The sequence below is a fragment of the Choloepus didactylus genome, chromosome 1 (genome assembly GCF_015220235.1).
Source record: "Choloepus didactylus isolate mChoDid1 chromosome 1, mChoDid1.pri, whole genome shotgun sequence".
Classification (NCBI taxonomy): Eukaryota; Metazoa; Chordata; class Mammalia; order Pilosa; family Megalonychidae; genus Choloepus; species Choloepus didactylus.
The window spans coordinates 16704157-16731352 of record NC_051307.1 but is presented as its reverse complement, the minus strand read 5'-3'; the positions used below and the strand labels follow the sequence as shown (position 1 = coordinate 16731352).

Genomic DNA, 27196 nt, shown 5'->3' with positions numbered 1-27196 from the left:
GAGAAACACTGATGTCAGATTCCAGAAGAATCTCCAGAATTACTCAGCTTCATGACTTATGTGTCCTGTCTCCTTTAAGAACTTCTCAAGGGAAGGGGGACAGGGTCAAGGTAGGCTGTGATACTTCTGGTCCCCAAGCCATCGTACCTTCAAATACTATCATCAAAGCTCAACCCACGACCCAGCAATCCCCAATACAGGCAAGCCTGGCAAACATGGACTCTATCACATAATCCACTCACCTAAAAAGGCAACTCTTGTCCTTAGTATGAACAGCCCTGGCAGGACACACGACCAGAAGGAAGGAAACAAGATCTTGAAATCAATGCTTTCGAAGCTAAGAAGCCACCAGTTCTCACCAGCTGAATACCAGAGCCTCATGCTTAACAAGGGATCCCCTTGTACTACCCACGGATGGCTAAGCAGACAGAGAAGCGGTAGAGGATTCTGAGAAGGAATGTGGGTCAGAGACATTACACTGAGTCCCTGTGAAGAGATGTCTGGGCTGTGTCACCTCAATTTTGTTTTGCATGTTTTCAACAGCATCTTAGCGGAGCACAAGATCCACAGAGGCGGTTGAAGATGACATTGGCTTCGTTCTCTCCGGGAAAGCGCCTCTTTCTAGGAATGTTTTTGAGGAATTGGATTTGGCAAAGGAGTCTGGTTTCAGTTTTATACACACATGCATCCATTTCTAACATTATGGTTTCTTTAAGCACTTCAAATGTACTTATAAAGTCTGAAACATCAAATAGGTTTTGAAAATTTTCTTTTGTTCTTACTAATAAAACTTGCCTGTGGGATTTTTGTTGCCAATTCCATTTCACTTAGCCCTCTGAGGGGCCCACCCTATCTGCCATATTTGTATTTGAATTCCATGACCCTCTTGATGAATGAGGCACACAGCAGGTGCTACAAAAATTGTTGACTGAAGAATGCATTTCAAACACTCAAACAAGTAGGATTATGGCAAATTTTAATACAAAGACCCAGGGACCTGGACCCAGGTCTAGAAATGAATTAGTAAAGCAAACATAGATTCAGCCAATTGTGTATCAAAATCCACATTCTAATCATTAAATAGAATCACAAAAACGCATACATCTCAAGTCAGATAGACCTGTCTCCTGGAAAACAAGAGACCACCACCTCAAAACACAGATCCCAGGCTCCCAGACACAAACTACTCAAAAAAGATTACCAACCCCGTAACTCTCAAGGAAAACTTGAGGACAACCAATGTCCAAAATCCCCAAAGAGTTTTAAGACACGATACTCCAAAAGAAACCATTTCTCAACAATTGCTAAAATAGAAAACACATTCGTGGTATGAAAGACCCTCACTACCACACAACTCAGGACTGGAAATCCTCTACTGAGCCATAAAAGTTTTAAAAAATCAAATCAAATCAAAAGGCACTTTGGAAGGCCTTTTGTTTTTCAGTGCTTTCTTTCCTACTCAAGGTTGACATATTGCGGGTGAATTCCCCATATCCTGCATGTATTCCTGGGCTCCAAGCCCACCCCACTTTGTGAGAAAAAAGCTCCAGGGAATTCAAAGAAAAGGGTCATGGCCTTGATCTCTGAAAAGACCGACATTCTCACTTGCACCATTTTGTTCTGATTCTAAGTTAATGAAATAAGAGGTAAGCAAAATGAGTCTAAACCCCAAGTTGATGTGCTCTTGAGAAGAGGGAAATATTTAACATTCAGATCTGCTTTATGCTTTCTTTTAGCTATAAGGTCCCAACAAAAGAGTAGCCTCCTGTATAATGTATCCAATTACCAAGAAAAATCAAGTATGTGCTCCTAAGTTCCCTTTGTCTGGCTAGCAACAAAAAAGGTGTATTTTCCTCCTTTAATTTCTCTACAGCTGAAAATTATTTCCAGATCACAACCAGAAGATGACAATTCCTTTAGATATAACTCCAAAATATAAAATCTAGCCACTGTAGCTGGGTGTGAAACAATACATTTAAATAATAATGTACTGTAGTGATAACAAGCTAAAAGTTGAGTTTTGATACAAAATAATCTGTATTACAGTCTTTGCCTGTAGAGATTCCTATGCCCCACAAGGATGCTGAGAATACAATTTCCTGAGCAACCTGGCTTGCTTAAAGGGCAAAAAGTTATGGGAGAAGTCAGGAGTATTTGGGTCTCTTGACTCCTAGCCCGATGTCTAGTCATTTTGATTAAACATAAGTGACTGAACTTACTACAGCTACCGTCACATACCTCAATTAAAAAAAAAAAAAAACAAAAAGAACCACTCACCAAAGAAACAAAAATCACCAGCTGACTGCCCTAACCTGAGACAGTTTCTAGCTCCACTTTACCCCTTTCAACACTGATGCACCCAGAGAAAACTTTCAAACCACTACCAAGGAACTGAGTAACAAAACTCCCACTCATATTCATAGGCTATTTATCTGATAATTAAAATCAACCCTCATTGACCTAAAAAGGCTGCTGCTCAGATGGTTTCAGGACTAAATGGCCTGACAATCATCCACACAAACTAGACTTCTCTAAACATTGAGAAAAGCGAAGCAGAAACTCTTAAGAGCCCACTCTGGTTGTCTTGCACTGACTTTTAAAAAGAAACAAAAACCACAGATGCACTGATGCTTCTACCAATACAGGAAAACCACGGAGGCCCGGGGTTCTACGCTACCCAAAGCAGCCAGACACCGAGGCAGTAGTAGTTTGGTGTTCAAGCTGCCAGGGCATACACTAATTGTGTCTCCTTTCCTTCTCTCAGCCTCAGTTTCCTCATCTGTATAACTGGGATAAGTATACCTCACCAAATTTCGGTAAAGACTAAATGTGTTGATACATTTAGAACTGTGACAGAGAGAACAAGCACTCAATCACTCAATAGGCGCAGAAATGAATAATATTATGGTTAGTAAGTTTCCCATCTTTAGCCATCACCATTGAATGGCTAATGTCCTGACCCTTCAATTTTCCCAAGCTCCTACTTTAGACCCCTCCTTTGGTCTTCATGGCATTCTAGTTTCTTACCAACTTGACTGTAAGCTCTTTGAAGGCAAGATCTGTAAGTCACACCTCACTGCCACCAATACAGAAAAATACCCATGGCTGCTCACTGAAGTATCTGTTGAAAGAATGAATGGATGAGCTGATCCCCCATTTTCCCCCTCAAAATCAACAGGAAGCATAGAAACTGTCGCTGTGTTAACTTGAATACATTCTCTTAATTTGGCGCATTGTGACTTCTGCAAATACATTAGAAAAATAAATGGCAGCAGTTACTATCCAGAGGCTAGACTAGGAAAGGATTCAGTTGACCCTCCTGGCCTTCGGCTTCCGCACTTCGATAACTGCATGCTTGGTTTGCATGTGGGTGCTTGTAATTACCTCCAGAGGTCCCCCTAAAGCTAAAACCATTAAAAACCAGTTTATTTTCACGGACTATCAACTCTTGATTTTTCTTTCAGGAATGTCTCTACTGTCTCATTCCCTTCCTGTTTGGGTGTTTATCCTCTCACTCCCTATTTGCCATTAAAACCTTCATTCCCCATTACTCAGATTGATGCTGTTTGACCAGCAAATAGTCTGCCTGATAACAGGGCACCTACTGCTCTATCTTGACTCCCTGGGATTCCAGGTACTTTTACCTGAGCATCCAGTAAAGATAACCCAGGCCTCTGGAATGATCTCTTTTTTTCCTAGCTCTGGACGTAACTATCTGCAGCCCCGTCACTCTGATCACCATCCCTCTCCCCTCCCCACGTTCATTCACATTTCCCTAATAAAACCCAACTCCAGTGAGCATCAGTTAGGAGCAGAGAGAAAAGGCTGTGCTCTGAGCAGACTGGCTTCCTCCCAGGCTCAACACACTTACGTAAATCTAACTCCATGACTGCCCCAGCATGTGCGGGGACCAAGGTGCCCAGCTTTCCTGGAGTTCAGCTTTTGTTTACCCACTGGCAAGTGGGCAATTCCCAGTTAGCTCCTCCTCCCACGGAGACTGGCCGCAACTACCCCTACCCCCTGCCCAGGCAACCAAATGTGACATCAAAGGAGCCCCGGAGCAGCCATCTGTCCTGCCACACCGGTGTTTATGCAATGTGGGCAGGAGAGGGAGAGGACAGGGAATAGCTCCAGGGCGTCCTGCAGAATCATACCCAAGAAAGCAACATCCCGGGCTTGTGCCAGAGAACACGACACACAGAGGAAAGCCTTAGACTTACAAAGAAGGATAAAGTTATTCAACTTTCTTGAGGGTGTTCAAAGAACCAGCTCGATCGATTCATCTATGAATGGGCATCTAAAAATACAGTAAAACAATAAGCAAAATGAAGAAACTTTTTAAAAAATCGAAGAGAGCAAAAAAAAATTAAAAACCGATTACGAAAAAAAGCCAAACAAAAATAAACAGAAACTAATAAAATAATAAAGTCAGATCTCCAATGTAAAATATTGTTATCTCCAAAGACCCTCCCAAACACAGTATTTCAGACAATATTTACTTCTACAAATTCAAGAACAATGAAGCACTAAGAGAAACTGGCTGAAATGGAAAAGGTATGGATCAGAAATGAGCCCAGGACTCTCAGAATTCTGAGTCGATACAAACATTGGACATCGTCGTCCAAACACCCGTTTATATCCAGAAGCATCATGTGAACGGCCACGGATTTGAAAGTCAGTTCGAACAGAGTTCAAATACAGAGTCGCCACCACCATGGAGTAATTTTCATCCAGTCACATGGATTTCCAGTCAGTTTAGACTTGGAGATAAGAATACGCCCATTATAGAGTTGTAGTGAGATTCAAACATGGACTCAATTGGTGAGCACTCAGTAGAATGCTATGTACACAGTACGTGCTCAATGTATGCTGGTCTCCCTTCCTTTGCATCTTCACTTGCAGCCTTAGCCCTGTTTCTACTAGCTAACAAAAGAGGCACAGCCAAGAGGCAAAAGTCAAGGGGTTATTGTGCACTGTTTGGCTGGCCAACAGCAAAAACTCAACACACTGTGTCTGCAGAGGGAAGAGGGACGGTTCTGTTATCTTTCAAATATTAGCAATTTCTGGGGAGGAAAAAAAGATGCATGACATGTTTCACCTACCATTTGCGTGAACTTTATTAAACCGCTTCCTAAGTACTGGAAAAGAATCCACATTATTCATCACATCAATTTGCTTAAATTCCCAGGAGGTGGGGGTGGGGGTTACACGAGGGAGTCGCTGTGCTTGACGCCAAGAGATGAGCCATCCACTCTATGATTCGACATGAACAGCTGCAGTGTGAAAACACACACACGGCTCACACCAACCTGGCCTGACAATTTTTAGATCTGCCCCTCACTTATTTTAGCTTTGCTCTTTCACCCCATCATTTCCCTTCATTCCAAAAGCCCGGAAACATCTATTTCTTTGGATAGCTCCGACCAGGTTTAATTCATCCAAAAAGAATCACACATTTATTACATGGTACAGGGAATAATCACAGCTCTCAATTATTCGCAAATACATTGGGCCAGGGGGAGAAGATAGAAAAAGAAACATCTAACACTAACACTAGTCCTGAGAGTAAAAAAAAATGGCAGTGGACTGTGCAGACAGACAAGGTGGCCCTTGAAGGCCCGGAGAAGGTGGGTTTGAGCTGACCCTGAAGGAGAGGTAGAGTCTGAATAAGCAGAGAGCTGGTGGGAAGTCGTTCCAGGTGTAAAACCCAGCAAGTACAACGGCCCAGAGATAGGAAACAGGCTGGTGCAGGGGACGGCACAGAGGAGAGCCCGGCTCATCAGCCACTCACCAAGCAAACACTGTTCACGCTGTGGCAGTCACTGCCATCCATGCCAAGGCAAACAGAAAGAAAAACACAAGCCCTGGAGGGACCCCCAGCAGCCCACTGGTTTGAATCCAAGCTCCCACTTTTGTACTCTGTTGCTCGGTCAAGTTATGCAGGTCAGCCTGAGATGAGAATTTGTGTTTCAGTAATTTATTAGGAAGCGTTTCCAGAGAAACCCAGACGGGGAGTGGGTGCGTGGGACATGGCAGGAAGCCACGGGGCTCTCTGGAAACAGGACAGGACGGGGGAAAGCTCAGAGTTGCCCTGGACTATGTGCACTTGGGGAATTGTTAGCCCTGGCTCAGGGCTGCCCTGGGGGCACAAGGGAATCCCAGACACTCAGGAGAGTGGGATCCAAGCCCTTAAGGGCAGCCTTTCAACAGAGAGAGGCAGGTGCTGGCCAGACAGGGGCAAAAATAATATGGGGGAGGGGAGCACTAGACAGGAGCAAAACACGTGGGGGGGGAGATCACACAAAAGGTACAGGAGATCCAAGGCAGAGCACCAAGGTTAGTTGGGTTTTTATTATTATTATTATTATTATTATTATTATTATTATTATTATTGTATTCCCTTTTTATTTACTTATGTATTTATTTTTTACTCCCTAAATAAAAGCACATAACCCAAGTATGAAATACGGTTTGATCCAAGTACTGCAAGAGAGGTCTCTACCAGCCACTGCACACAGGCAGGGAAGGGAGGGGCTAAGTCTGGATTTGGGCGGAAAGCAGCAACAGGTAAGACCAGAGAAACAAGTCACAGCAAGAACTGCAAAGTGGGGCCTGGAATGCTAGATGGGAAACTTTGAAAGCAGCAAGGATCTTCCACCTTGATTACGGAAACATCTGCAAGTCTGGTTTGCTGAGTCAGTAGTCTCAAATTTTGTTCCAGTTCCGTGGCAAGCAAACAACACCTGAAAAATGTCAGTATCACAGCATGTCCCCAGCTAACAAAGTTTGGGTGGGTTTGTTCATGGGAGGAAGGCAAATCTGAAAAGCACAGCAGCAACTCGTATAGTTATACAGCCCCCTTTTGGTCTAAATCATTCTACCCTTGTAAGGTAAATGGAGATGGAGATTGCAGGGATGGGGGTAGGGGGCGGAGGGCGGATAGCAGATGACACTGTCCCCATTTGACAGACGGGAAACTCAAGTGCCCACAGCCCTTTCTGCTGGTTGTCCCTAGAAGGGACACAGAGGGGTAAGGAAGGCATCTTTGCAGCATATTTCTTTCCTCTCAATGACTGTGAATCTTGTGATTTAACCACTTGATCCTTTCTGGAGAAAAAAAAATGCATCTACTGAACACCTCCAATGTGAGCACAGCACTGAGGCCCAGGTGAAACACTATTTAACCAACCCCACTTTGCCATTTGGATGAAGGCTCATCCTCTCTTGTCAAAAGTAACGTGATCTCACGGCCAACATCCCAGGAGCAACACACTCTGATACAGAGTTTCCCCCGCTGCAGTGCAAATCCATTCCTCCTTCCCCATCCCCACTCTCATGGGGGTGGCAAAAGGGAAGTCAGGAAGAAGCAGGCAGGATAATTACTGCATAAAATATCCACAACCATATAATCCGAGAATCTAAGGAAATGACACCAGTGAGTGAGCCGTGGTTCACGGGGGCTGTCCCATCAACCCACGACTGGCTTGTCCTGGGTAACAACCCAGTAAGAATGGAACCCTAAATATCAGAAGGTTCCCAGGAAGCCAAAATCAAAGCCTCGATTGCAAGTGGGGACAATTGGCCAGGGTCAGTCCCTCTTCCCGCCAAACCAATAGTCACAGATAATGAACTTGACATTGTCCCTGAACAGGCTGGATTTGGGCTGGATCGCAAAACAAACAAGGACTTTAAAAGCTGACATCCTCCATTCCCCAGTCTTCTGCAAATGCCACACTTACCCCATCCCAAACAGAAAAGGCTTTCTCAAGATCTCCAAACGTGCCATCCGCAGGGGCTGCTCGCGCCCTAGGTCAGAGGCGAGGTTCAGAACCAACCCACCTCGTCCTTCTCCTCCTCTTGGGTCTAGAAAGGTGGGCCCCAGCGCTCAGTAGTTCTACCTACAAGAGTAGACATAAGAAAATAATGGGTTTGTGCAAATTTTTCATATACTTCTCAAGGTTGCAAGGTTGCAAGATCAGCCTTAGAAACATGAGATAACATGGAAAAAGTACCTTGTATGTCATACACACTCAATAAATGTTGGCAATTAGTATTTTAATACTCTAGAAGATATAAGCAGGACTTTATTCAACTATGGCCTTATAGAAAGCCCCTTGACAACAGTTATTTTTGCCTATCAACATCTCCTATCTAAGGAAATCAGAGTTCCTAAACATTGGTGTATATAGTACCACACACGGCTCCGGGATTCAGTGCAAGATCTCACAAATTCACACCTAACCACTAGACAAAGAAAACTTTTCAAAAGCAATGAGCCTGCCCCCAAAAGCTTTACCAGTGAATGCCATGCTAATAGAACCCACATGTTCTCAAGCAACAGCATCAAAATAACCTGGAGAAGAGAGGTTGCAAAATGTTTCTGAAAACCACTCTTCCCTGTTCTCCGTTCTCAAAAAACACAAAGTGAAACAAAATGGCATCACCAGCACTGTCACTCAGCACACTGGGTCTCAGAAGGCATGTCAGAACATGTACAGCTGGCCAGTTGTCTTTTTCAAAGTAACTCCACACCTGAGGACGACTGACAACACACAACGTGAAACCAGACTTACTCCTTGGGCAAAACGGCAAATGACATTAGCACATTACATAAAGCAAAAGAAACCTTTGCCCAAGTCCCAGTCCCTCATATCCCCAGTTCAGCCCCTTGCAATACTACATGCACAAATAAATACCCTAACTAATCATGCCCTATATTCCTTAGGACCTTCTCAACTGACAAATCCTTGGGAGAACAAATGGTTTAGGGCTGAGCAACTTCAATAACTCTATATTCTTTTGTGGAAGAATGTTAACCAGCCAAGCAGCTTTTGCCTTGGGCTTTTAATTTCCTTTCTTGATTTCAAGGTCAACCATAGCACTCAAGGACCCATACCCCTCAACCCCCCACAAAAGTACTCAGGAATTTCAAAGCCTGGAGAAACATTCTCAAAAAATGCAACGCCAATAAAAAGTGATTCGGCAATTATAGGAACCATCTATCTCCAAGTGAAATTCTTGAGTAGCTAAATTTAACAAACGTGGCCTGATAGATGCGACCCCACTTACATCCCAGTTTCTGCCAAGTCTGAGGCTCGAATTCACTTCATTTGTACCCTAAGCATAGCAAACAGATGAAATAAGAATAGAGCAGTGAGATGAACTGGGGAAGGTAAGATAAAAATTGAAGGAGAGATATGCAGCCAGTTTACCACAAATCAATTAAGATAATGAGATGAAAATATTGAAAATATGGAGAGTAACACTGGTAACACCACTTGCCCACAGTGAAGAGAGAACAAATAAATGGACAAAGAGGAAGAAGTGATTTTTGTTTTATTCTATTGCAATAACCTTTCATATTTCTGGAAAGAAGGCATAGACATTACGAAGTTGGAGGTACAAGAGAACAACTCTCGTACTACAATTTACAAAGTGCCAGACCCCAAGACACGTACCTTAAATGAATACTCGCATTGCATTTTCACAACAGCCCCCCACAGCAGTTTTCATTATTCCCATTTCACAGTTGGGGAACTATAAACTCAGAGAGGTTAGGCGAATTTCCTGTGGCCACACAGCTAAAAGTGGCAGGGCAGAAATCAAACCCAGGTCTTTCACAACTCCACAGTTCCTGCTCTTTCACTGCCACGTGCTCAAAAAGAGGAAGTTCTGAGAAATCTTTAAAATGCCAAGCCTCATGCATTAAATATTAACCAAAATGAAATGTTCTTCCTCAGTCATTATAGGAAATTTGCTCTGCCCCGGTGGAAAGTAAATCTGTATTGTCAAGTGGGTTGAAAATAGCTACAATTCACATTAGATTACCAAGTAACTGTTTTGCAAATTCTAGTTCGGTGTTTCCAAAAATTTCAGAGGGTATGCCCCAGTGAAAACACAAAAATCCACCTTGGAACAATTTGGTCCAATGTGTCTGATAGTCAAGAATACCAGGTATGTTTTTATCATAAAACTAAAAACATTTTCTATGTCAAAGACACATAAAGATAAATACATAATGTCTTCCTCCTTGCAGTTAAGAGATTCAGTTGCTTGTTTTCAAGGGCTTCTGAAATCTTTTTGACAGGGTTCCAAAGGGCAGAATTTTTAAAATGCATGCAAACTCAAGAAAGGAGGTAGTGTTTGTTTATGATTCAATTAAAATACAAACAGCCAGAGCCAAATCAGGTTGTTTCCTGGGGGCGGGAGGAGAGAAGACATAAGAAAAGTCATGATGCAATAATTCCTTCTCTCACACCTGCACTGTCATATAAAATTAACCCCAATTTTGAATAGCTACATAATGAGGTCCTCTAACAGCACCATGTGACAATACCAAAAAACCTCTACTCTGTGAATAATTTCTTCCCCTTTCTCTAGCTATGGATTATTGTTTCATAAAATTCCATGAACGAGGGTCTATTAGTCAGTTTCACCAGCACTATCATGAGATCAGATTTGGTCGTTTTTCATGTTCGACGAGTTACTAAAAGGGACTAGGAGGGACAGGGGAGTGGCCCCAAGCATCACATTAGCACAATGCACACCTCTGCCTGCTTAGAACTTTCTTGGGCCCACAGGGAATTGCAACACGGATCTCTAGCAGGTGTCAGAGCACTGGATTGTGCAACCTGTCGCTCTTCCCCAGACATATCTACGTTGGTTTAAAAGTAATTTCCTTTTACTTCTGTATCTTTAACCTCAAGGAAGCTGGGGGTCAAAGTAAACTAAGTAAACTCCAGCCACAGCAACCTGTCCCCTTAACCCCAAAATTCCCGAGGCAGGTATGCTGAGAACGCCAAGACACCTGCTCTGGTGTTGGGAAGATGATGACATCATCTAACTCCCTCCCAATGGCACCGACCCCATAACCGGGAGAAACACTACTGTAAAATGAATTTTTGGCCTGGCTGTAAGCTTAACAAGAGCCACACAGTTCTTTACCTTTGTTTCTTGCAATTCTCTAAGGAAATTCTCTAAGAATTATTATGAAGGATTTGCTTTTAAAAAATTAAAAATTAAAACAAAAACAAAAACTTGCTGGGACTGCTGTGCCTTACTTACTAAACCACTGATCAGATAGGAAATGGGTGAAGCATGTAACAGTCAAAACCAAAAGCCTCAATCTGACCTTCGATGCCAGCAGCAAAAAGCCAGATATGCCAAAGGAAGGCTCTTAGAAGGGCTCAAAAGAGAACCTAAGGAACGGGTGTTAGAAAGTTTACCTTTGGCCAAGTTTATCCTTTGCTGGGCCATTAAGTGTCCCTTAGCAAAGATCCCAACGTAGTCCCACTCTCCACCTAAACCTCCTCCCTCTCCCCGAAATGGACTTAGGCAATCAAATCAGAAGATAACCCAGCTGCAGGCCAAAAAGACTGACATTGTCAAAGAGTTGCAGATGAACAAATAGCACCTCAATAGCCAGGAGCCTGGAGCGGAACTAACTTCAACACACAATTAACAGACGCTGGAGACTTCCATGCCCTACACTAGAAGCCCGAGAGACAGTTGCCCGTCAGGCGCCACTGCTTAGGTTTTCTAAGGTAGGTAATTGGGCTCACTCCAACCCCAAGCCTTTCCCGGGGTTCATTTTCAACCACGGTGACCTGTAATTACTCAACGGGCAGTGGGGCAGCCGGGGCGGGGCAGGGCGCATCTTCAGTGGGTAACATGATCCGGCAGCCTCCCCACCCAAGAGGGTGACGATCGGATCCCAGGCGATCGAGGATTACAGAAGACAGGGGGAAGCGCTTTCCAAGCCCCGAGCCCTTTTCCCCTGGAACCACAGTAAACCGCGGCGTCCCCAGCAAGCTCAGCAGGAAAAGCGCAGCGCCCGGGGCGCAGCATGGAGCCGCCGCCCGCTCTTAGCAGGCGCGGGGCTCGGGGGCGCACGGTTCCCCCAGCCCCAGCTGACCTCGGGGCTCTCACCCGGCCGCTTCTGGTCCAGACCTGCACTATCGGCCACTTCCCCTCGCCACCCCACACCACGAAATTTGGCCGGGAGAAAGAATCGGTTTTAAAATTACAGCTCACCACGGCTCAGCGAGGCGCACATGTTCTCCTGCCTTCACATCTCTCAAACTTCCAGTAACAGAAATGAGGAAGCAGCAGCCTTCCCTCGGCTTCTGGCAGAGGGAGTGGGTGTAACTTGTGAAGTTTCGTGCTATGATGAATCTGGTCATTTGGGTGTGTTGGAGAGGGTTTGTCGCTCCTCCCCACCCACCATCACCACCTCCCTCCTCTCCGCCTCCTTCTCCAATTTAATTCTCCCCTTCGGAATTGGCGAGGCCAGACCTCAGGCGGCTGTCATTCAGAGCCTCCGAGCGCCGGGACCCTGCTGCCTTACATCCATAGGAGAAATTTATTTATAACAGAACTTGCCCATTTTATAGGTGAACCTCTTCACCCCACCGACAGTCTAAGTTCCCGTCAAATTTTTTTCAACACCACATGACAAGTAAGCAAGGCAACTCTTACAGGATTTAAAAAGCTAGAACTCTCAAATAACTGCCTCCCCTTCCTCTTCTCCCCTGAGGGACAGAAATTTGGGGAGTTATGCTACTGAAGCCCAAGCTCCCATATCTATATAAAAAGAGCAACAGACGGGAAAAAAAAAAAGAGAGACCTCTCAAATGGCTATTTTTTTTTCTTTAAAACTTACTACAAAATATTTTGGGTATACAAAAATATATTTTAAAATAATATTATGAATGCTGAAATGCCTGCCATCCAGCACAAGTAGTAAAAATTACCAACATAGTTAAAGCTGTCAACCCCTCCCTGAAATATGCTCTCCTTCCCTCCCCCTAGAAATAACACTGTGATAAATCTGATTTCCCATTGGCCATTCTCACATTGCAGTTTCTAAAAATTGTAAAGGAAACATGCTAACTTAAACAGAATTTGCCAGAAACCAGCTAAATGAGTATCCCTCTGCTGGGGTGGACCTTGGTTCCCAAACAGAAGTTTCATTACATAAAACTTACAATGACCAGTAGGTTGAATAAAGCCGCAGGTGGCTGGTTAAAGAGAATGAAAGAAATCACAGTATCAGGAAACAGCAGATCCAGTGTCAAGTGAGAGGCCGAATCTGAAACGGGGGCAGCATTCAAGGATAAAATTGATAGATTAATAGAGCATTATCATTTTACAAGGTAACAGCTGTGGCAAGCCAAGGAAACTGACCCACACTGTAGGGGCTTTCCTCAAAAACCTGGGCTACAGAAACAGAAACACAACATTCATTTAAGGAGTCATAATTACTCAAATGCCAACTAGAGTTACAGCCTGGGAGCAACACTCAGAAAAGGGAACTTTCAGGATAATAATAAGAATCTACAGGGTAGAAACCAGGATGCATTCAAAATTGACTCAAATATATATATGTACACATATATTCTTCATACCTATATGAATGAGAAGAAGTAGATGCCTGGTTCATCTTGTATTCCTGGTTCCTTCGCTGGCATAAGTAGAAATTTAATAAAGACTTGATAAATGAATGCATGAGTGATTCAATGAACAAATGGACAAAAAACCACCCATGAAAAAGCCTTCTGGAGAAGCAGAATGAAAGATGAGAATTTTGGACAGACCAGTAGACCTTAATCAGAGGAGATTTTGCCCCCAGGAATATTTAACCAAGTCTAGAGACATTTTTGGTTATCACAACTGCGGAGGAGGGGTGCTACTGGCATGTAATGAGTAGAGGTTAGGATGCTGTGAAATATTCTACAATGCAGAGGACAGTCCCCCACAACAAAAAAGTATCTCACCCCAAATGCTAATCATCTTGCTGTTGAGAAACACTGGGATAGAGGCTTCACCATCAGCTGCCATTTAATTAATTTATTCCATATATCATCAACATTATGAAGAGACTCTCCAGGGACTTATAAATAAAACATAACATTTCTATTTGTTTAATCTGCGTAATGTTAAGTAGTATTTCGTGGCTGAGATTCATCTGTGTGGGCTCAGAAGAAAGTGGCGCTGGGCTCAGAAGTGGAAAAGCACTCCGTGGTTTGGGACACAGCTTTGGGGTCCATGAACTCACTCAGCTAAAGACTTCTGTAGGACTTCAATGAAAATACTCAAGAAGAGGGTTGGAAGAAGATGATGTAAAGCTGTGGTATGAGCTTTAAAATCCAAGATAGCACAGTGGGGGTGGGATGGGGGGGTGCACAATATGCAAAGATGCAAAAGAAAGACAAAGGAAGGCTTGGACCCTATCAGTCATTTTTCCGTTGACAATCATTAGCCTGGGCTGGAAACACTCTGTTTACAAGAAGGACGTTTAATCTCATTAAGCCTCATCAAAAAGAAAGTTACAAATCGCCTGGGAAAGGTGGGGGGCGGGGGAGTAGATGTAAGCAGCATGAAGTCTACCAGTCAAAGTGATAGTCTTACAAAGTGAAGACATCTTTTCTACAGGCTTTCTGTCTCATCATTACCTAAAAAGTGTTTCTTAACTCTAGAAGGCCATATTTTTTTTCTTCTTTCTGACATTATTTAATTGATGCTTAGAATGGGAGGAGAGCTTTTCTCCCCCCCTTCTCCTTCAGTGTTTCTCAAAAGAGGGGCAGGGGCACATGACCCTGATCATCTTGAATCCCCCTGAATCCTTACATACAGTAAGTGCTCAATAAATGCATGTTGGATTGAACTGAATCAGTCCCCACCGACTTCCCATCTCTTAGGCCTGAAAATAACGGGTGCCCTACCATTGCTTCTGGAGAACTCCCCAGGGCACCTTAAGGTAAAGAGTCTAAAGCAACCTAAAGCGTCTACATTACAACCTGAGTTTGTAATTAACATGTAAAATGTGCTGGTTTCGTTCAGTGGCTGACAGATTTCAGAACACCCAGCCAGAAAAGGCTGCCCCTCTAAAGGTGAACCCCAGAGGCCCCCAGATGGGGGTCACAAGCCCCCCGGGAGTGTGCCTCTTCTCCTACCAAAGCAGGAGGGCCATGCCCCCCACTCAGAGGAATGCAAAGTTGGGGTATCCCCTCCACACACCACTAAACAAATGGGTAGCAAGGAAAGCACCCTATCCCTCTTTAAAAATTATCCCCTTCTTACCACGTAGTTTTGAAAGCCACTAGTTCTGCTTTTAAAAAGCCATGTGAATTTGGAAAAAGAAAGACAACACAAAGGTAGTTACGAGTCCCACCAAAAACAACCAACATAGGAGTGAATGTTACAGAATTTCTGCTCTGAAGAAATGCAACCAGTAGAGGGAGCACAGTTGTCTTTTGTCTCTAACAATTTCCCAAGATGAAGATAAACCTGAGGACAATGATAAATAATACTAGTTACAAAAATAATCACACATTAACTCAAATGAAACACTTATGTAAAAATATTTAGAAAACTATAAACCTTGACACCTTTTTAAGGTATCTGTACTGTTAATGGATATTGAGGCAAGAGCAAATGAAACAGACATTAAGAGGACTACATAAAAAACAAATAAATACATGTTGCAAAATACACTTGGTGTGTGGAGAAAAATCACAAAGGGTTAAACCTCTTTTCTCTGTTGTCAGCTGAATTTACAGTCAGAAATGAAGACCTATGGAGAGTTGAAAATGAGCTTATTTTCCCCCAAAGATTTTAATTCAGTCTTTATCTTACTGTTTTTATTACATCCTCAAGAGCTTTTTCAATTCCCCTGAAATTATGTTCTCAATAGCAAGAGTGGCCTCCTTAAGCTAGGATCTTCTGGATTTCTGTTCCAGCGTCTTTGGAACCAACCTGATTTGGAATTTAGGCAGCTGCACACAAAAGGGTTGCCATCAGCTGGGCCGACAAGGTCTGAGAATTTGATGGCAATGCCTGCAATGGAACATACCTCCACCTTCTCCAACTCGCGCTGGGGGCCTAAGGAAGATTGACCATGGACCTGCTGTCACCCAGCAACAGCACAGCCACAGCGTAGTAGCACCAGAGCTGGGGAGAAGCGTGCTCTTCTCGTCAAGTTACGTGAAGTCCAACAGGGCTGTTAATTAACACGGTCAAATTATCTGGATCTAAATAAAAAGATGATTTCCCAGCATAATTGCCGTTCCAAATACAGATCCCCTTAATTGTATGGTGTCGCTATGGAAGTTCGGGTTTTTCATGAATACATTTTGTGGTTGGCTACCTGCTGAATGCCAAAATCAATTTTTTATACTAGAAACTGATTAAAGGTCTAAATATGGACCCATCCCACCAACTCCCATGCTCGGTGATCCGAGGCTGTGCTCTGGAAAACTGACATGTTCTGAAAACCCTTGGTTCTGCCCTGAACAAGGCCTTCCTTTTCTCTGAGAGTAAAATAACTTTTGTTCCTTCGGGTGCCGTCTCGAATGTGATGTGATAGGAGAGGGTTTGGCTATTTCAAATTACACCTTGCACCAACAAAAATTAAAGACTCTTAAAATAGTTTACTCTACCTGAAAACTGGTTACCTAACAAATAAGCAGAGATAGTCCTCAAAAATAGAAGGTCTTTTGAAGTGTGGCCAAGCAAATTCTAATAGCCTTTAAATGCCACTGCAGAAAACTGTGCAGCAAGTCCCTTAAAATCCAGGGGCTTCAGTTTCTTCAACTACATGATGATGATATTTGATTTCATTTTCTCTAGCCTCCCAGCTCTATCTTCCAACGATATGTTTCCATGATTTTAAAACTGCGTTGTTTTCACTGCCCCGAATGGGACTTCCTTGCAGAACCACTTTTATCTAACATGCCAAAGCTAAGATTCAGGATTCATTGGCGGACCTCATACTTGTAACGGAAGTTGGATTTATAACCGGCTTCCATGAGAAGGGTGGAGGGGGAAAGAGAGGAAGTGCACCCAGAGGATAAAGGTAACCAAAAAGGCAGAGGAAAAGTCCGTGAACCCTTAGCACCGACGAGCAATAAACCATATGGGACCAGATGCTGTCCCAGCCCCACACACAGTGAGGCGTGCGCCTTGCACAAGAGGTACATGTGGTTTGTGGGGGTGGGAGCATCTGGGCCTTCCCTGGTGTGGGATCTTTCAGAGGTCTCCCTGAGCGGCAGCCACGAATGACACTAATTATTATTACTGGCAATAAAAGTAAGATAATGCTGAATAACGTAAGTTAAGAAGATACAAAGTCAAGTTTTAATTTCACTCCTGACTTCTCTCCAAAGAATGTGTAGCCAGGACAGCCCTAGAATCCTCACCGTTATCGTGTAACAAAGCTAGGTCCGGAAGTGTTCCCATAGGAGGGGAGGTTCCTTTGCAGTGGGCGAGGCGAGGGTGTGCAGTTAGAAGACCTGGTACCAGTCTACACTCCACCAACTACCAGAAGAAGAACTCGGAGCAAACCTCTTAGTTTCCCCTTCGGTAAAATGGGAAATTTACATATGTGCCAGCTGACGTGGGGTGCATGGGCTCATGGGATTCTGTAGGGGGCGCATGCCAAACATTTTTCCTCAATGGTAAGGAACTCGAAACATCCAAATTTTCAATCAGGAAATACGCAAAGCTTATATTTTTAAACAATGTTTCAATGAAGACAGTGCTATTTTGAAGTGAAGTGCAATTCAAGCACTAGAAGTGCGCTGAACAAGAGTGTGGAGCCCCTTCCCGGACCCCAGAACCACAGAGGAACCTCTTGAGATGTTGAGTCTCCCCCCAGAGCCTCTGCTTTGGGGCAGCAGCAGCTTGCCCTTGGGTGGTTGATTCCATGAGCCATGCATACCCTTGGCACAAAAGGCTAGCCGAATTAACAGCATCTATTTTTATATTAAAGATACAGTGGTAACTGTCATTTCAAATTTTTTGGACCTAACCATATTTGGGGAGGAGGGGAGGAGGGAAATGGGAAGATGCAGGATGGGAACCACAAGCCTAGCTCTTGGGTGCAACAGTCAAATGAAAGGGCCACACCCACACTCCCCCTTATGACACCCGACACCCCACAGGATTCTCTGCTAATGAAAGGCACACAATCAATTAAAATTAGGTAACTTCTAATGAGTGACGGTGGTGGGGGGAGAGTTGCGCTAAAAGAATGCACTTGTCTTGCCTTCCCTTCCAAGAGCCAAGCCATTAGGCTCTATAGAGGTCTCTAAGAGCACTTGGTGCCGTTTTTCCTAATGTAAACGAAAGCTCAACATGCAAAGATCATTTTCAATCAGGAAATACACCAGGCCTGTCTCTCAAAATAGTACATGCCCCGAGGCATAGCAATAGACCCATGAAGGGTCAAAGATCCATATATTTAAGAGCTGAAAGGGGGTCTGATTAATCACTCAGTCATCCGAGGTCAGAAGGGTTGAGTGACTAGCTCAGGCTCACACAATGAAGCAGGGGCAGCTGCAGCCTAAAACTCAAACCGGCTGAAAGGAATCTGCTGAATGGCCCACCATGCAATTATCATCTCTTTTTTAAAAACAAGTTCCATAAAATAAACATCAAATGCTGTGTATGCATGTATAACTTTGGGCCCCGACATAGTACAAAAGGCACATAATAATAAAAATAATATAAACTGAGCCCATCTAGAACTAATAAGCAAACCATCATATGGGGGTGCATAAGAAATGTATGGGCTCGGCCCCAAATAAGCAAACAAGAGGCTCGGAGACCTAAGATTGAAGGATGTAGTCAATCTGGGCTGGCTGAAGGCAGTCTGAATCACTAGCAGCCAGAATCCTCCCAAAAAAATTATAGCAGCAGGCTTAGCAAGACCTTGGGGAAAGCCTGGTGGAGACGGCGGACAGATCCACACATGCCCAGAGGTCACGTGGACAACTTAGCCAAAGACATGGACGCCCCTAGTTGGAAACGTCCTACCCACAGAGCTCCGAGAAATTAAAATATGTCTCTACTGATGCAGAAAATTAACATCATTTTCAACCTATTTACTCAGGTACAGGTAGCTCTTAAAAATATCGCTGCTAGAAAAGTAATCGAAACTCTCATGTATACACATTAACCAAGCTTTAAAATGTGCCTATTCTCCCTGTCAAATCTCCACGATTTTAATCACACCTAAAGAGCCACTTCGCTGACTGTACAAGATGGAATGGGATTGTCTAACCTATCGAACGAAATCTTTCCCAATTACAAAGGTTAAACAAGGCATGCCTTTTCATGTCAAGAACGTCCACAATATCCAGCTGCACGGAACACGTCTCCCGTGGATCTGACTCCACCAACCCCTTGCAGCCCCAAATCTTCAAAGTTGCTTAAGAAACCAGGGAGGGAGGGATATGAGTCCAGAACCACAGTACTTGGGAAAAAATATATATACATATATCAAAAGCAAATTTTCATTTGAAAAGACAAAAGGGCACATGTTTTAATAGAACACACTCTTGGAGACTGTGCATCCCAAAAGCTTTTATTTCAGAGGGGTCAAGGCACAGCCTGGGGTGCCAGGCAGTGTGGGTTAGAATCCTAGACCAGCTTAGTGTCCCTTTTCTAATCCCCCATCACCTAATCTTTTAAAGCAATAGACCATCATCTGCAAAACAAGAATGAGCCTAGCCTCTCCTTCAAGGCGTTGAGAGGATAACAGTGATGATGGGACTCTCGCATTTACTGAACACTTCATGTGATAATCACTGGGCTAGGGGATTGCTCATCCACTTTTGCACCCCATCGTCACAACAACTCAACAAGGTAGTATTACCAGCCCCATTTTACAGATAAAGAAACTGAGGTACGGAGAGGCTAAGGGAACAGCCCAAAGCTGCTCAACAAGTAGGTGGCAGAACAGAAATGCAAACCTGGGGCCCTCCGAGCCAGGACCCCAGCTCTGCACCACCACACTGCTACATGTGGGCTGCAGTCTTGTCATCGTAATTGACCCCAGCATCCTCCCAGCTGTGATGTTTGCTTTTATTATGATCATCACCTCTATTTCCATTATTCACAGCTTCTTGGCTCACAAAGTCAGAGAGCTGAGTCTGATTCCCAAAAGCTGCACTTACTCACAGCATACCTCATTCCCATCTCAAGGCCAAATTGAATAGACAAGCAACATATTTTACGGTTCATCATGAAGCTCCTGGAAGTTCATCATCACTTTGTCTGCAAAAGGTGACCTGAAAAACGTATGTGACATGAGCAAATTAAATTGGGCAATAGCCAATGACTATGCATAATGCATGCATATGTAATTTCTACATGTACTCACTGGCCTCCTTCACCAGATCCAAGATCTCCCACAAGAGCAAGTTGAAAGTCTGGGCAGAGATAATGAACCACTGGGTGGACAGTTTTATACTGATCTGTTTACAACACTTCTCCTGAAATGCTAATGTTGGTTCACAATCCAAAGCAACACATACTGAGCAGAATCTCGCTGGCAGCTGAGCCAGCTTGCACTCTCTCCCAGATTTCTCAGTAAAACATGGTAGGTGACTCACGGGGATGACGCACTGCTCTCGGCCCAGGTGCCAAGAGTTGCACATGCTTACGGCATGGGGTGGGCTCACCTGAAAGACCAAAGCCCAGCCCTCACTCCCAGCTGTCTGTTTTCTGAGAAAAGGAATTTCCCAGCCTTGGACCGCAACGCTGCCAACCTGCTGAGCTGAGCATCTCTGACTTACTTTTCTCAGCTGCAAGAAATTCACACACCTTTCTTAGACTTGGGCTTATGATTCAGATGTCTCACCCCTCCCAAAGCCCTGTACTCTGGGAGCCTTTGTTCTTTTTCTGGCCACAGATGAACTCAGCTCATTAAAAGAACAGCTGTAATCCCTTGCACACATAACTTTCCAGTGGCAAAAATTAGTCAGGGTGGCTGGGTCTGAAGTCAGCAGCCTCCTGCAGGAGCAGTCACCAGACACCATCCCCCAACCCACCACCCCAAAAAATCAAATGTAGCTCTTAATGAACTGTCCATTTCTACAATCAGGTAGATATATTGGCACATACACAGATCCTATTGACTCATTCCGTTTTCATAACCCAAAACAATATTCTTGGCCTTTGGCATGAATGTGGGTTTTTGTTTTCATAAGGACAGACCTCCAATGCATTTTTTTTGCTCCTGTGGGGACTTGTCCTTGTCTTGGGTTTACCTGTAGCCTTTGACTCAAGTCTTCATTCAGTGTCACCTTTACAGCAACCCCCTCTCAGGCACTACCCCTACCTCCACCCCTGAACCCCTTCCTTTCCCACTTTCTTACTTTATTGTTTTCTCTTTTATATACAAACTAAACATTTGCCCAGTTTTTGTTTCTCTACTCTGCTAGAATGTAAGCAGTTTGAGGACAGAAACGTTTATCCATTTGGCTCACAACTGAATCACAAGTGACTAGGAGAGAGAGTTGAGCACATGGCAGACTCTCAATAAATATTGTTGACTTAAATTGAGTCACAGTAATCCATTACCCCATGATGTAGGTGAAGACCAGAAGCATAATCAAAACCACTCAGGCCTGAGAGCTCCCCTTTAGCCACAGAAGCAGAGTCCTTGCCAAACAGCAAGGAGACAAAGAAGGAACAACGGGGGGGGAAATAGACATTTATTCTAATAATGCACAATACTTGGACTTTTCAATTTATACCATAACACTCACTGAGAATTTTTTTAAGATGCTGAATGCTAAATCACTGAAATAAATGGGGCTGTTAACAAAAGGGGGAAAGATACCAATTAGTCTCCCATCCCACCCGTAGCTCATCACCTCCTATCTTTCCAGACCACTCCCTCTCATACCCCAGCCCCAACAATCCTCCACCTCTTGCTGGTCCTTACATCCTGGATGCCTCAGCCTCCTCCTTGACAAACCATAGATTCCACAGCCTACTTTTACATTCCTTCCCTCAACCCCTTGACCCCTCTCTTACTTGTTCACTTTTTTTTTTTTTTTGCAAAAACATCAACTTGGTTAAATCCCAAACTCCCTTGTTCATGCCTGCACCCAAACAGTTGACTGTGGCTAAAGGGGGAAAAAAACTCTGAATGGCCTCACTTGAAACTCATGGCCACAAACTTAAGGGGTGCCCTTAAATGCCATGGCTAACCACACCCCAGTTCCCTGTCCATCACTCACCCACTCATCTCAATATCTTCTCTTCCCAAGTCCCCAGTAACTTTAACCCCACATTTTTTTTCTCTGCTGATGTCCTTTGTCCTACGTCTCTGAAAAAACTGAAGCAATCAGAAAGGACTACAGTAGACCTCCAAGTATCTATCTGCACCCCTGTACTCTACCTTCCTGCCTATTCCCATAGACTGAGGATCCATGCTCCTATCCAAAACCAATCTCTCCACATGTGACTAGGTCTTATCCCACCCATTCCCCATCATTCAAGAACAATGTTCCAGCAATTTTCCTCTCTTTCTTCTAAATCATCAAATACCCCTATTCTACTGGATCATCCTCATAAGTTTTAAAATATGCTGTTATTTTCTTCTCCTCCTTTGCAGAAACCTTGAGAGGCAGCCCCATTTGCTGTGTCCTGTTCTTCTTTTCTCATTGTTTCTTAAACCCACTCCAATGAAACTTCTATCCATTCACACGCTTTTCTCAAGGTCACTAATGACATCCACATTTGTAAATCCAAGGCTTCTTTCCCATTCCACATCATACCTGACCTGTTAGATCAGCAGCATTGAACCTCAGTGATTACTTGCTCCACCTTCATATATACACTTCGCTTGGCTTCCAAGACACCATGATTCTTTGGACTATTTTTCTCCTTTGCTGCTTGTCTTTGCTGGTTCGTCCTCTTCTCTTCCCTGACCTCTTAAATGTTGGAAAGCACCAGGGCATGGCCCTCCTCTTTCTTCTGTCTACTCTCAGTTCTTTGGTGGGGGAGGTACATGGATGGCTGTCCAGATCCCCTCCAAGGAAGGCCTTGCTGCCTTCAGGCATCCAGTCCTATAGGGTCGGTATGAGTACAGAGAGGCACTTCCCAGGAAAGCCCATATCCAATGACTGAGCAAGGCAGGGATAGAGGCCCAGTCACATCAGTCCACCCAGGACAACTCTGATGAACAAGAGTAGCTCCAGAGCTCCCTGCCAGATTGGTCTGCATCAGTTTGACTTCTTCCTCTGTCCAATACAGCTTCCCTCATCCCACCCCTCCCTTTCACAGATGCTGTGCCCTCATAAACATGCCATCTCCCTGTCTGCTTCTGGAGAAATTAACCTGCAATCTTAGTGATACCATCCAGGCTCATGACTTTCAATACCAGCCACATTCTAACTCTCAATTCATATTTCCAACTCATACTGCTCCTCCCAGAATCCACACTCAAATTTCCAACCATGTCCTGACACATCCATCTGGATGTCTACCAGGCACCTTTCCCATCTCAGCTGAGGACAACTCAACCCTCCCAATTAATTGTCCACTCAAAATACTTGGAGCCATGTTTGAACTCTTTTGTCCCACACTCCCGCATCTAGTCAGTCAGAAAATTGCTTTGAGTCTACTTTCAAAACACATGCAAATCTAAATCTCTTCTCCTCGCCTCCACTGCTGCCACTATATCTGAGCCACTGCTCTCTCCCTACCGGACTACAACCAAAGCCTCCTGACCCATCTCCTGTTTTCTACTCTTGACATCTACTCTTCTCATCCTAGGAGCCAGAGGGATGCCTTTAAATTGTAAATCAGATCACATCACTCCTCTACTCAATCCAGAAGTGAAAGGCTAAGTCCAAAAGTCACCTCTCTGACTTCTGCTGCTGTTCCTTCTCCTTTGTTCACACAACTTCGGTCACACTTGGCCTCCTTGCGTCCCCTGAACTTTCCAGATACCCTCCCTCCCCCTTTCTGGAACATTCTATGCATGCAATTAGCAAATTCCTTCACATTCTTTCAGTCTTCATTCAAATAGCACCTTCTCAATTCTGTACCCTAATTGGCCAACTTTTCTCCCTGGAACTACCGACCTCCCTAACGCAGCTCTACTTTTTCACTTTTCAACAGCACTTACCACCTTCTAACACACCATGTCATTTGATTATTTATTATGCTCATTGTTTAATGGCAATTCTCAAATCTTTGCCTCTTTTGTTCACTGAAGTAATCCAAGGACCCAGGACAGTACCTAGACACAGAAGGACCTAAAAGACAATTGGTGACCAAGTAAATAATATTTCCTTTCCACAACACTAGGTTGGTAGATGAAGCATGAAGTGACAAATAGATGAAAAATGCAGGAAGAGAAGGAAAGAGAAATAGAGAATACAATGAAAATAATAAGCAGAAAAAAAGAAAATTGGGCAGAAAGTTATGGCTGGAAATATCCCCAAACAGAAAAAATGTATCAATCTACAGATTCAAGGAGCCCTACAAAGTGCAAACAGAATAAGTAAAAAGATATTTAAACCTAGATGTGCCATACCCTTAAAAGCAGCCCCTCAAGACAAAATCTCATAACCTACAAAGAAACACCAATGGGGCTGCCAGCTGACTCTGACTCCTCAACGGAAACCAGAAGATAATCAACTGATGTCTTCTAAGGGTCCAGGAAAATAATTGCCAATCTAGAATTCTATATCGAATGTAATAAGGGCAACTTGAGAGAAACAGACAGAAAGATGCGTGCAATAATGAGGGTGATAATAATGAGACTATGACGATGACGATGTCATCTTGGGAGGTTTAAAATGGTATAAATAATACATACATACAACAACAATGTCATATAAACCAGTAGGGGGTAAAAGGGAGTTAAAATATTCTAATGCCCCTGTATCAGCTGGGAAGGGATAAAAGTCCCAGTTTATGCAAGAGTTTGTAATCTAAGGTAACTAAGTACTCTTGGAGCAAGAAGAGATTTTTCAAATAGGATGCACACAAAAGACAAATAGTTGATAATTCTGACTACATTCAGATTAAAAACTTTAATTTATTAAAAAAATAATAATAAGAGAATGAAAAGGCAAGCCATACTGGGAGATAATATCTGTAACTCGTGCCAAAAAGGGGATATTATACAGAATATGTAAAAATGGAGGAAAAAACTACAAATCAATACGGAAAAGACCAACAATCAAATAGAAAAATGGACAAGTGATTTGCAGTTCACACAAGAGGATATTCAAAAACCCAATAAATTTAAGAGGAGTTCAACTTCACTGGTTATCAGAAAAATGTAAATTAAAACCAGGAAATACCACTTATTGTTATCAGACTAGCTACAATTTAAATGACTGATAATACCATGGTTTCCCTGAAGACGAGAAACCACAGGAACTCCCTTACACTCCTAGGGAGACTGTAACTGGGTCAACCACTTTATCTATAAAAGATGAAGAATCAGTCATTCCACTCCTAAGAATACGCACTGGGCACTATGTCCCAAAAGTCCATTCCAGCATTATTTATAATAGCCAAATGGTGGAACTAACTCACAGGTTCATCAGCAGTAGAATGGGTAAATTACAGGCAATTCCTGCAATGAAACTTTGTAACAATGAAAGTGGACAAACGAGTTACGAAGAGAAATGACTCTCTCTCTCTCTCACTCTCTCTCTCTCTCTCTCTTTCTCTCGCTCTCTCTCTCTCTCTCTCTCTCTCTCTCTCACACACACACACACACACACACACACAAAAGGGTGAGGAAATGAAGCCAGACTCAGATTATTCAATGACGTATGATTCCACTCATGTAAGATTCAAAAGCAAGCAAAACTAAACTACAATGCTTTGGTATGCACACTTGAGAAGTGACAGTGCAAAGAAAAGCTAAATCTGATTTCCAGGAAAGTCGGGAAACGTCAAGCCTAAGTTGTTATCTTTAGGAGGTAGGGAAGGAGACTGTAACGAGGGTGGGAAGGGAGGTTTTTCTGGAGGGCTGGCAAGGTTCCCTTTCTTTTTTTTTTTTTTTAAGAGAGTTCTCATGCAAGCTAAAGTTTAAGAGGCATTGTTTTTAAGATTGTCAAATTATAGTTCTCCCCCAGATAGCCATGCCTCTCGAGTTTTACTGATTCTATGGTTCTTGAACTCTCCACCTTGGTGGATAGTCTCTTTGAAAATGAATAAGATTAGTAATCATTTGTTAGGAAGAGTTCTAGAAATGCTATAATTTTGTTTAGATAGTAAAGTGATCACTTTTAGGGCTACGAAATTGAATGAGAGGAGGTGCTATTGCTCTCTCTCTCTTTTTTTTTTTCTGCCTTTGGCCAGTGGCCAAACTATTTTCCCCCAAACACTCTCCTTACCCCCATTCCACATCTCCTGTTAAATTCTATCTACTACCTATCTCTGCTAGTGTGCTATTTCTAGTCATTGCTTATAAGTGATATCAAACAATATTTGTTCTTACGTGCCTTGCTTATTTCACTGAACATAATGTTTTCAAGGTTCTTCCATGTTGCAGCATGTCTCAAAACTTCATTCTTTCTTATGGTCGAATAACGTTCTAATGTGTGTAGGTACCACATTTTGTTTATCCAGTCATTTGTTGATGGGCATATGGGTGGTTTCCACTTTCTGGCTATCATGAATAATGCTGCTATAAACACTGGTGTACAAGCATCTGTTTCAGACCCTGTTTTCACTTCTTTTGGGATATATACCTAGAAGTGAGATTGGCAAGTTATATAGTAATTCTACATCTAACTTTTTGAGGAACCGCCATATTGCTTCCCACAGAGGCTGCTAAATTTTACACTCCCACCGACAATAAATACGAGTTCCAATTTCTCACAGCCTCTCCAACACGTTATTTTCCATTTAATTTTTTTTAATATTAGCCATCCTTGTGGGTGTGACATGGTATCTCATTATGGTTTTGATATGCATTTCCTGGATGGCTAATGATGTTGAGCTTCTTTTCATATGCTTATTGGCCATTTCTATATTGTTTTCATTTCCTTGACTTCTCAAGAAAATACCATGTGATGGATCGACTTAAACAATATTAATTTATTCATTTGCACTGTTTGAGATTAGGAGAAAGTCTAAAACAAGGCATCATCAAAGCAACGCTTTCTCTGCAAAGACTGTGACATTCTGGGGCTCACTACTGGCAATCGTTGGTCCTTAGCTTGTCACACAACAAGGCACATAGCCTGGTCTCTCTCTTCTCTTCTGATTCCATTGATGTTTAGCTTCTGGCTGCTCCCTCTGGCTTCCTCTAAATCTGAACTTCATTCTGCTTATATAGGGCTCCAGTAATAGGATTAAGACCCATCCTGACTGGGCTGGGCCACACCTTAACTGAAGGAACCTCATCACACGGTCCTACTTACAATGG

At 43.3% G+C, this 27196-nt stretch overlaps 1 protein-coding gene across 2 annotated transcripts in view; it reads right to left on the bottom strand.

The window, feature by feature from the left end:
* Positions 1-12162, bottom strand: part of TIAM1 (TIAM Rac1 associated GEF 1) — a 204945-nt gene extending 192783 nt beyond the window's left edge. For both annotated transcript variants that reach the window (XM_037832689.1, XM_037832706.1), the window contains exons 1-2: positions 12034-12162; positions 7740-7898 (exon numbers count right to left, since the gene is read on the bottom strand). The gene's annotated coding sequence lies outside the window, so the exon portion shown is untranslated. The remainder of the gene's footprint in view (positions 1-7739; positions 7899-12033) is intronic.
* Between the last annotated feature and the right edge of the window lie 15034 nt (positions 12163-27196).